This window comes from Lissotriton helveticus, chromosome 9 (genome assembly GCF_964261635.1).
Source record: "Lissotriton helveticus chromosome 9, aLisHel1.1, whole genome shotgun sequence".
NCBI classification, from domain to species: domain Eukaryota; kingdom Metazoa; phylum Chordata; class Amphibia; order Caudata; family Salamandridae; genus Lissotriton; species Lissotriton helveticus.
Window position 1 is genome coordinate 1053012580 of NC_136070.1, and position 10139 is coordinate 1053022718.

At 40.8% G+C, this 10139-nt stretch overlaps 1 protein-coding gene across 1 annotated transcript in view; it reads left to right on the forward strand.

The window, feature by feature from the left end:
• Positions 1-1423: 1423 nt before the first annotated feature.
• SLC6A1 (solute carrier family 6 member 1) overlaps positions 1424-10139 on the forward strand; it is a 598500-nt gene continuing 589784 nt past the window's right edge. Inside the window, exon 1 of the mRNA XM_078661404.1 lies at positions 1424-1540. The gene's annotated coding sequence lies outside the window, so the exon portion shown is untranslated. The remainder of the gene's footprint in view (positions 1541-10139) is intronic.

Genomic DNA, 10139 nt, shown 5'->3' on the forward strand with positions numbered 1-10139 from the left:
AGCTGCTCCGTTCTTCTCCTTTTCTGTGCTCTGTAGTTTTCCTTCCCTAATGGTTAGAGACCTCTGGTCTCAGAAATGGAGAGTGTCCTGAGGCTTACTGGCAATTGTCTGTTGTTCTGTGGCAAAGGTGATTTAAGGGGACCATGACAAAGGCAGTGGTGTAGCAAGAGTGCCATTGAACCTAATGCAAGAACGGAAAATGCCTCCTCACCTTCAAATGGTTATTAAAGGAGAGTAAAATGTGGGTTGCAGTGGGTTTCTCTTACCCCAGGGCAACACTGTCACTGCACCCGCCGCACTAATGATAGCTACAACCCTGGCCACAAATATTTCACTTCCTTTTTGCCCAGAAGAAAGAAGTGAAGGCTTTGCGAATGCCTTTCATGCAGTCTTAATGCTCTGTGTCACAGACACTTCTCCAGAGTCAAAAAATGCATGCCATTTGCATCCCCAAAGCCGTAAAACAATGCGAACATATTTACAAAGAAAAAAAGAAAATCTTCGATTTTGGAATCAAAGTCATCAGCGAGCCACTGGCGTCAGTTGCAAGGGCAACGATTGAACTGATGCAACAGCATAACATTTCTAATAGACATCGCTTGGGTGACCTTGGATATTTTGAGTTGCGAAATTAAAGAGTCTGATTGAAACGTGAACATCTTTATTTCCCTCACATATGTCATATTATTCTAGTGAAATCTTCCAACTCGTCCAAATTATTGATATTGCCTTGGATAACATTTTTTTTGTTAATTCTGTTTTTAAGAATGAGTGCACCGGAAGTAATAATAGAAATCTCAGAAAACAGTAGACGTTTTCCAGTCTCTCTGTCCGTGGATCAGCAGAAGAATTAATTTGCAACACGCGCACGTTATCTATCAGGCTCCTGTAGTTTCACGTGCCCCTTGTTGTTATATTTACGCTTAATACTTCAATTAGCCACTGTAAACACGCTGGAGGTTGCTCAGGGATAAAAAGTGTGGAACTGGTAGATTTAAGTGTTTGCCCAAAATCAATGTGGAGCGACGGAAATCCGAGTCTCTCGTTCCCCAAGACATGCGTTCTCACTAGAACAATGGTCCTCCTGCAAAAAAGCGTCCTTCGTGTTTGACGGTTCAGTGGTAAGAATCGAGTCAGTATGTCCTCCTTCCCCCACCGTAGGTAGAATCCTGTTCCAGGTGTAAAGTTATGGCCATAGATAATACAGACAGACCTGGGTACAAGGGGAACCCATCACTTATATGTAGCGACGAAGGGGAGGTTGTTGAGGGCGTGGCTTAGAGTAATGTCTGCCCCTTTCGCCTCTTGCCACGCCCCTTTCGTCGAATCACTCTGCCTGAGAGGGAGGGCCTTGACAGTGAGTGGGGCGGGACTCTGCTCCGAGCTCCGCCCCCGGGGGAAGAGGCTCGGTTCCAGAGAGCAAGGAGTCCGTAGCAGCCCAGCATCCCCGGCAGCTTTCCATGTTCAGCATCACTTCGGCGGGACGGCAGGACGGGCCGGATCTCGGGGCAGCGCGCGCACTGCTCTCCTGTCGGCGCAGGTAAGTGTCGGGGGCCCTCAGGGGGTCTCCTGGTGAGCTGGTCCGGGGTTGTCAGTCCAGCACCGGGATGAACCGCCACAAATTCCTTCATCTCTCGCAGGCAAACTGACTTGCTATGTGTTGGGGGCAAGACACCTGTCAGCAGAGCCACTTGGGGCAGAGGGGGAGAACTGTCAGTCACCCCCCGAACAGGCTGGTGTCCGATTCTTAGAAACACAGGGACGTTCTACGAAATATTGACACAAACAAAACTTAGGATTGCTTGTAACATACGTGCCATGATTGTGTCATTATGTTTAAAACTATCTGTTCCCCAACACTGATAACGATCTCCGGTGATGCGCTCTAGGGGTAACTTCGAATGCACCGTCTGTGTCGTAAAGAGAATGAAATGCGTCGTACGTGTGCAAGGACTGACCATGCACTTCGCACGTACCCCTGTTTAATCATTGTGACATAAATATGGATGTATGGTTGGGTAGTTTGAAGGTGAGATGGAAGGATCTATGTAAAAGTGGTTTGGTAAATAAATGGGATGATGGATGGATGAATTAATGGGTGGATGGATAGATGGATGGATGGACGGGCGGACGGACGGAAGTAAGACAGACGGACAGATGGATGGGCGACAGCAGGGATGGATAGATGGATGAATGTACGGATCAAGGTAGATCGGTGTTAGCAAAAGACGTGGAAAATAATAAATGAGAGAAGTGGGTTCATGTACCAGCGGATATAGGTTCTATGATAGCAGCTAATAAGCGGGCTAGTGAGTAGGTGGTTCAGGTCGATAAATGGGTGAGTGGATGGATGGGTAAATGTATAGAGTGATGTATGTTTATACATGTAGATGATGCTTGTGTTAGAGTATAGGGGGCTCGGGTGAATGGATAGATTAATGTAGGGATGGTCTGGTGGAAGGGTAGGTGGTTGGATGGAGTTAGTTGCCGGTAGATTACTTTGCTGAGGTTGAATGGTTGGATGGTGGCATGTAAGATGAGCAGGCAGCTGCGATACTTTGTATGTGGTCGCATTGGATATAAAGGCAGATCGACGCAGAAGAGGAGGGGCGATGGACAGGGAAGGGGAGGCAGGGTAGGAGGGGTAGAAACAACGGGTAGCTTCTTTTTGGGTGCCTAGATCGGTAGATTGATGAATGGGTAGATGTGGTTTAAGGATGAGCAGATGGGTACATCCGTATTTTGGTTGGGATAGTTGATAGACAGATGTGGATGGGCGGGAGGTAGATATATCGAGGGACAGACAGTTCGACGGATGGACTTGTAACCCGATATATGAACATCGGATAGATTAATTCACATTTCGTAACTCCTGTAAACACATATTTACACATCAGAGCAGGAGTTAGTCAAGAAGACAGCAGGTGGAAACGGTGGAGGGGGAGGTTGAGCGAAGGTGAGAGACACATTGGGTTATTTTCTTGTTATTTAAATAACAACCTACTGAAAGAAAAGATGTTTCATAGACTGTCAACCATGTTCTGGTAAGAATGTTTATATAGCGCACACGTCCCCTGGAAAGGACCAAGAGCAGCGTCTGCAGGTGGAAGAACACAGCAAAATCCGTTTTTTCAAGCAGCCAGCAAGAGGACTCTCGGATGATGCGCATCCGAAGCTGCTGCTCCGCGAAAACACGGCATTACACTGACATGATCAAAGCGCAACAATGTCATATCCGCGGCAGAAGATTAAAAAGCATTTAAATCACCAGATGAACTCAAATTATACAATACAGCTAAATCACCAATAAGCAAATGCCATTTGGGTAAAAAACTGAGAAGCAGCTTGCAGTTCCATCCATCTCTGTTAAGGGTACCTTTCAGGAATTACATGTGTAATTCATTCAGATCCTGCTAGTTAAGCAGCAGGCTTTGCTGTGTTCAAAACTGGGCTTAGACTATCACAAATCGGAGGAAACACAAAACGAAGAACTGGTGCAAAGCCATGGCTCACACATTCATTTTCAAAACAATGATATTAGACGTGGTTCTTCCACAAAAAGCTGTAAGTGTGCATGAAGTTTACTAACACAAAGGTCACTGATTCGTCCATTTATTTTTAAAATGTCTCTTCTGCTGCAGCCTTGCTTCAGGTTCTCGACTTTCAGGATATTTTTATACAAATGTTAATTTCTGTCGTTCCTTGGATTCTTCAAGCAGTGATTTAATCATAACTGAATCAGGTCCCACCTTTGTATTTTATATTAAATCCACCGGGTACACAGATTAACGGGCACACATTTTGACAGGAAAGTCAAGTGCACTATTTCAGTCTTAAAAAGTGCCTTAAGCTCACGTGTAAAGAGCGGATCGAGTATATACAGCTGTATCAAAAGTTACCTGTCCATGAGAATTCACAAAGCCTGGAGCATTACTAGAATCTAAGGTCCACACACCATCAGCTTCAAACCTAATGATGATGGAGAGGGAAATATAATCACCAATGCCAAAGTCTTTGATCCGGTGTGTTTTGTTTCTACAGAAGGAAGCACACAATGGCAGCAAAGCATGAATAGCAACTAAACAGTAGAAGAAGAGTGGGAGGTTGTGTGCGAAAAAGATAAATACGGTTGAACCAGTCGTTATTAGTTTCATTTTCCTAAGATGCTGAACTGATGTGCACAATGCAATATGTTTATGGCTCCCTTCTCTTACTAAGCCTATAAACTCCCCCACATTACATTTTAAATGTACAACTTTCTCTATGTGTTCAAACAAGATTGAAAACCTACCAAGTGGATAGATGGATACCTCATCTGGGTGTTGTTGTTTTTTTAAAACAGAGTATCTCACTGATGATGGTGAAATGGACATGAAATATACATGTATGTTTCCTATGATTCTTTGGAGTCATTCAGGTATTCCAATGTTGACAAGCAGACCACTCCAGGTCCAGCTGGGCAAATAGCTGACCACCTGTCATTTTCTTTGTTGCCACCAACATACGTGTTTTTAGACGAGGTTTGAGTGATGGCCTTTTGATAGCTAGAGGTTGAGGAATATTGTATATTATGAGGATGGCTTCTCTGCCTCGAATAGCTCGTACATCTGAGCTGAAAGTGACCACACCATTTAAATTCGTACTTTTAATCTCTGCTTAAAGTGCCTAATGCTTGACAGTCAGTTATGTCTGTTTTAATAAAACAGGCTCGAGCAGTGGTTTTCAAAAGAAAGAAAAATGTTAAATTTGCGTCAGACTAGATGAAAATATTTGGAAATGTTGTTGTCCAAGCAGCCACCATTTTAAGTTGTTTAGACCTGTAAAAGTCGACGGTGCTAAGCAGAATCATGACACCTGCCAATTCCACTACACCAGTTACAAATGGTTTCTGCTGGATCTATCTACAAACCTACATGTTTTTGGACGTCTGTGGAACTGCTATGGATACAAAAAAAACTGTTCACTTTAGATGTGTGTTTGATTTTGTTATTGTTGTTCACCGATGCCTATTGGTTTCAGTTCCTATTTTAGAATTTGCCTTTTATTTTGCACAAGACATATATTTCAATTTTCCCAAAAAATCTCAAATTCTTAGGAACAATATGTAATTGTCAACTGGAATATCCGGCAAGGTATGGCAGTTCACCTAATTAAGCACTGAGACATAAGCCAGTTAGAGGGCCAGTAAATGTGCATTCTAGGTAGAAAAAAATGCAAATCGCATAATGAGCAGGGAAGACAAATTGTTCACTTAGGCATGGAACGATCAACGCTAGGTTTGGAGCTGAGGCAAATGAGGTTCAGCCTTAGATCTGGCTGGTCACTAGGTTCGGTGATTACCTCGAGGCCGAATGCTAATGTGGGAGGGAGATACACTCCAGATAAAGCCCATTACCATAGATCAACTGCAAGCATGTAAACGCGTAGGCGGACGCGTCGCGCTTCTTAATTCCAACCCACCACAGCTCTCGCTACCAGTTCAGAGTTCCCAACCACAAGAAGGGGTTCGAGAGTGCACTTATGCCCAGCTCCCCTTTCAACACAGTCTCATCCTATCCAGAGGGAGCCCTCCATATTAATTCATAGCATCGTACCCACAATGGAATCATTCTCAAGGACAAAGAAAGGTCAGTCAAGGACATTGAACATGACTTGGAATTCACCTGGTGATTTTCTTTCATTATTGTGAACTCTTCAGTCGGGTCATACATTTAAACAGCTGTTTAGGCATATTGTTCACAGCAAAACACCTAATTCATAAAGTTCATAATGTGAAAAATACATCTTGAAGATGTTTTAATAATTTATGACTTAATATTCTAACTTTGCAACATTAGGCGTAATTACCATAGTTATATATTCTAATTGTTCTTTTATGTTAAAAAAATAAAAGGAATCAAGATTGGTTTTAAAAAATAAAAACCCACACCCCTGGGAAATGGATAAATAAGTTAAATATTCATTAGTATATCTTTTTCACCCTTATTACAACTTGTCAATCATTTCTTGCAGATGTAGCATTCCCATTACTTGCCATTTTTCTTTAGGAGTAGGTGCCAATATCATCTTTAAGAGTAAGCAACGCATGGATTTTTGATTCTGATGCTCTGAATTACTTTAAAAAAACACTGCTAAAATATCACTTATCACCTGCTGAAGAAAATGAAGCAATATATCATATGAATTAAAAAGCACATAACCCACAAACTCCCTTCACGATAACCCAATTTTAAGAGGTCATGTATTGGAAAATAAAAAAAATCCAGTTATCTTCCCCACTGCTACTTCACCACCATCAATCACCAATACAAAGGGCTCTACAATGCCCCCTTGTTTCAGGAAAACTGTCCTTTTGTGACATAATTCACGGGATAAGGTCTTTAATAAAGCATGTAGATTTCTAAATAAAAAAAAGTGAATCAAGGCAGTAGATGTAGACACAGTAATTCCACAAGGGCTCCTCCGCTTCTCTCTCATGAACACAAAATCGCAGGACGCAGCACACCTCCGACTGCTGATCCCAAAGGGACTGGTCTCATTACCTCGATGAGACAAAATCATTTTTCTCAGTGAAATTGGAGAAAATTGCTTTGTGCAGAAAAATGGAAGGCCGACCGTGATTGAATAGCTTGGACATTCTCCTTCGAATTGAAGACGTGGAGATGAAGTGAATTAGACAATGTAGGCCACCGAAGTGCTGCCTCTAACAGATAAGGCCTTTGTCTCTCTTCAAGAAGAGGGACAGGTCCTCGCCAGACTGTTGTGTGACAGGCTGCCCGGCCGTCACCTGTTTATCACCACAACATGATGCATTCATTGTCAACACACCTCCCCTGAGAGCAAAACCACTGTCACTGTCTGGCATGTAGACGATCAGACGTGCCTCCATTTTAGATAACACAATTCCCCGAACCTTTTCCAAGGAACTACTTTCTTTTCCAACTTTGTAAACTTTTAGCTGCCGTGATTTACAAAATGTCAAGATTGTAGTTTGGTTATTGTGTGAACACACAAACACTAGCAGCATTTCATTGTTATCGGACCTGGACAGGGCAGTGTGTAATGGTTTATTGGACTATATATGTACATTTCCACACTCTTTGTGAATCCTCAGGGTTGTTTAGAGCGCTAAAGCTGTACTGTATTATATCTGAAAACTTTTTAATCAAAACATTAATAAAAAAATAAAACAAATAATAAATACAGTTGTTATAAAAGCCAATATCTATTATAGTTTGCTAAGTATATTATAGTGAATGCTAGCCATATCTCTTCAAGCATGGCAATTGTGAATACATAAATTCAGAATTATGCTTATCTGATGCCGTGATTGCTGTTGAATACTCAAGTATATCCAATACAATCCGGATTGCTCTGAAAATAGTACATATGCAGACGTCTAATCACAGAACTAATTTTGAGAAAATACAAAATGATGAGAAAAGACGCACTTTACAGATACAACACAAACTGAGCTTCACAAAAAAAAATGACAATCACCAAAATGAAAGGTTTGGTGAATTGAAGATATGGAGATAAAGGGAAATGTTTTATTGGTACACAATCAAGCTCATAAGATGGCTGCTGATTACTATGACTGATTAGAAGACACAGACAAGTATTTGTCCAAAAACGTGTTCATTACAATCAATTTTTTAACTTTTGCTGGAAGTCACTATCAAAATTCTCTCCCGAAATAGTCTATTGAATGAAATAAAACACTAGAGGTGGGCACGTTTTCTTGTTGATAGAGACACGTCACCTTTTATTCTACTCCCTTATGAGCAGCAGTAGTTTTTCAGTCTCCACTCTCTCTCCGCTGAAGACATCATTGCCTGTATCAGAATTTGAAGACAGTTTGCAAAACGGAAGGGCCCCTTTGTGAAAAATTACTTCGAAACTGTGAGAATAAAGAACATAGAAACCGCTGCGAGTTTAAAATATAGAGTTGAAAATTATTATAAAGTACAATTTGTTTTATTTTTGAAAATGTATAGACCACCTTTAATTACTCCAAGAGGTCAAAACACCTATAATTCTCAACTTGAGCCAGAATTCTTTTTTGTTTAGGTACCAATCATACACTGGTAGAAAAATGTGCATGAATATTGGTGCAGTAACAACCAGTTTCTGTAATGATTCTCCAGGGTTGAAATTGTTGTTCTTAAACTTGTATATGGATGGATTCAGATGCGTTTCTCTGCTGGCCCCGTTTTGTAATCCTACACAACTATTTTACCCCTTTGGGATGATATAATAAAATGTTTACATTACAACGATAGAACGTTGACGTAACATTTCGCTTGTTGAATGATGAATAGCTCTGAAATTGGATCAGGTAAACTAGAGTTAAGCTCGTCGAGCTATTAAATATCAAGTCAAATCAGGATTTCACCACATCCTCGAGGACTAAGTATGAGGGGCACTTAAATATCTTGGATTTTATTGGAGATGAGTTGCACATTTATTGCCCATTCTGAAAGCCCAATTGGAATTTACTTCTTAATGACTCGGCGAGTCTAGCCCGACTGTTAACTGCCCTCTAATAACCTGATCGGAGGGTACATTGATAGCAGCTCAGACCTTGCTAGATCCAGAGCCATCATGAGCTGTCCAAATGCTGAAAGCGGTGAAAGTGACATCCAGTCCAGGTTTGACAGGCAGGCCCGAGCTCGAAATAAGGTACAAACCGAAGTGGCATCCCCATTCCATCAGGCTCGAATACACCTCTATGTAGGTGAGATTGCAGTGACTGCTTTCATTTGCAGTGATTTGGGCTTTGACAGCAATAGGCGATTGCTGTGCCCTTCACATACCCGCAGCCAGCCCATCAAATGACCACAACGCCATCCATGATTAAATGTACACAGCATTTACCAAAAACTGTGCATAATTTCCATTGTGTGGAGTTTTCCCCAAACCATAGCTTTCGTGTAACCGTTTGAATTTCGATTGTAAAAATGGTTGACCTATACTTTTACATAAGATTTTTGAAAGATGTGACTCCAGCTCCAAATCAACCGCCTTATAATTAGGACAGGCTGTAGGGAAAACAATCAATTGTTATCATACTCTATACTGATAACGTCTGTTTAAAATACCAGGCTTGGTATAGCTCATATATTCAGACGGATTACATTAAAGCAGCAAATGCTCTGAAATCGTTTTTTTGCCCTCAATTTAACACGAAAATCAATGTAATCTATTCCAAATGGAGATTTATATTGATCATCCTATATACATTTTTTTCTGTGCCATGGTATATATAATGCAGGCCTTTTGGTTACTAGGGCAAATAGCTGCTATATTTCATTTCATTTCAATGAAACATTATTATTGCAGGACTAAACACATATTAAACATTTAGCAGACTTAACACAGTTTGCTCTTGGATGCATTTCTAGCCAGATGTTTTTATTGGGCTCTTTAATGTTTGAGGATGACTACAGAGGCTACTTCTCTTCTTGGTTTCTGAAAAAGCGATGGCTACGTACAACTGTAATTTACATTTCTCTTCCCCGTACTGCCAAGGACGACAGACTTAATCGAAACGGACAGACACCCCAGGCCTCAGAGGAAAATCAGGCACTATCAAACTGTGGCCAGTTCTTGCTTTTGCAATTTGAACTGCCCACTTTATGTGCCAGAAAACAAATGATTTTAATTTTGAATTCATGTGCCGCAATTATAAAGCGCGTTTGTAATGAATGCAAGCTGGTTTTAGATTTGAAAAAGTTTAATTAGATAATTAAAACATAAAACTATGATCAATCCATCGAGTAGCATAGTCGACTTCATCTAGACTAGCTAAGCTCAAAATTACATTCTTCTTCCACATCCTCCAAGGTTACTAAATGATTATATTATTCTAAATAGAAAATATTCTTCCTGGGTTGTTTTTTGGTTTTTCGACAACTTTTGTCTTTTTGTTTTGCCGAGAGTGCAGTGCTTGCCATTTACGGTATTGTGTGACTGGTGAATTTTGTCAATATAATAATACAAAAGGGAGAAGAAGCGAAAGAAAGAAAGTGACAAAGAGATACAAGCATTAGAGGGAAAAGAAAGAGAAGTAGGCCCCATTATTAGACATGTCAAATAACCATTATTGAAATGATGTGAATTTGATTAAAAGAAAGTGA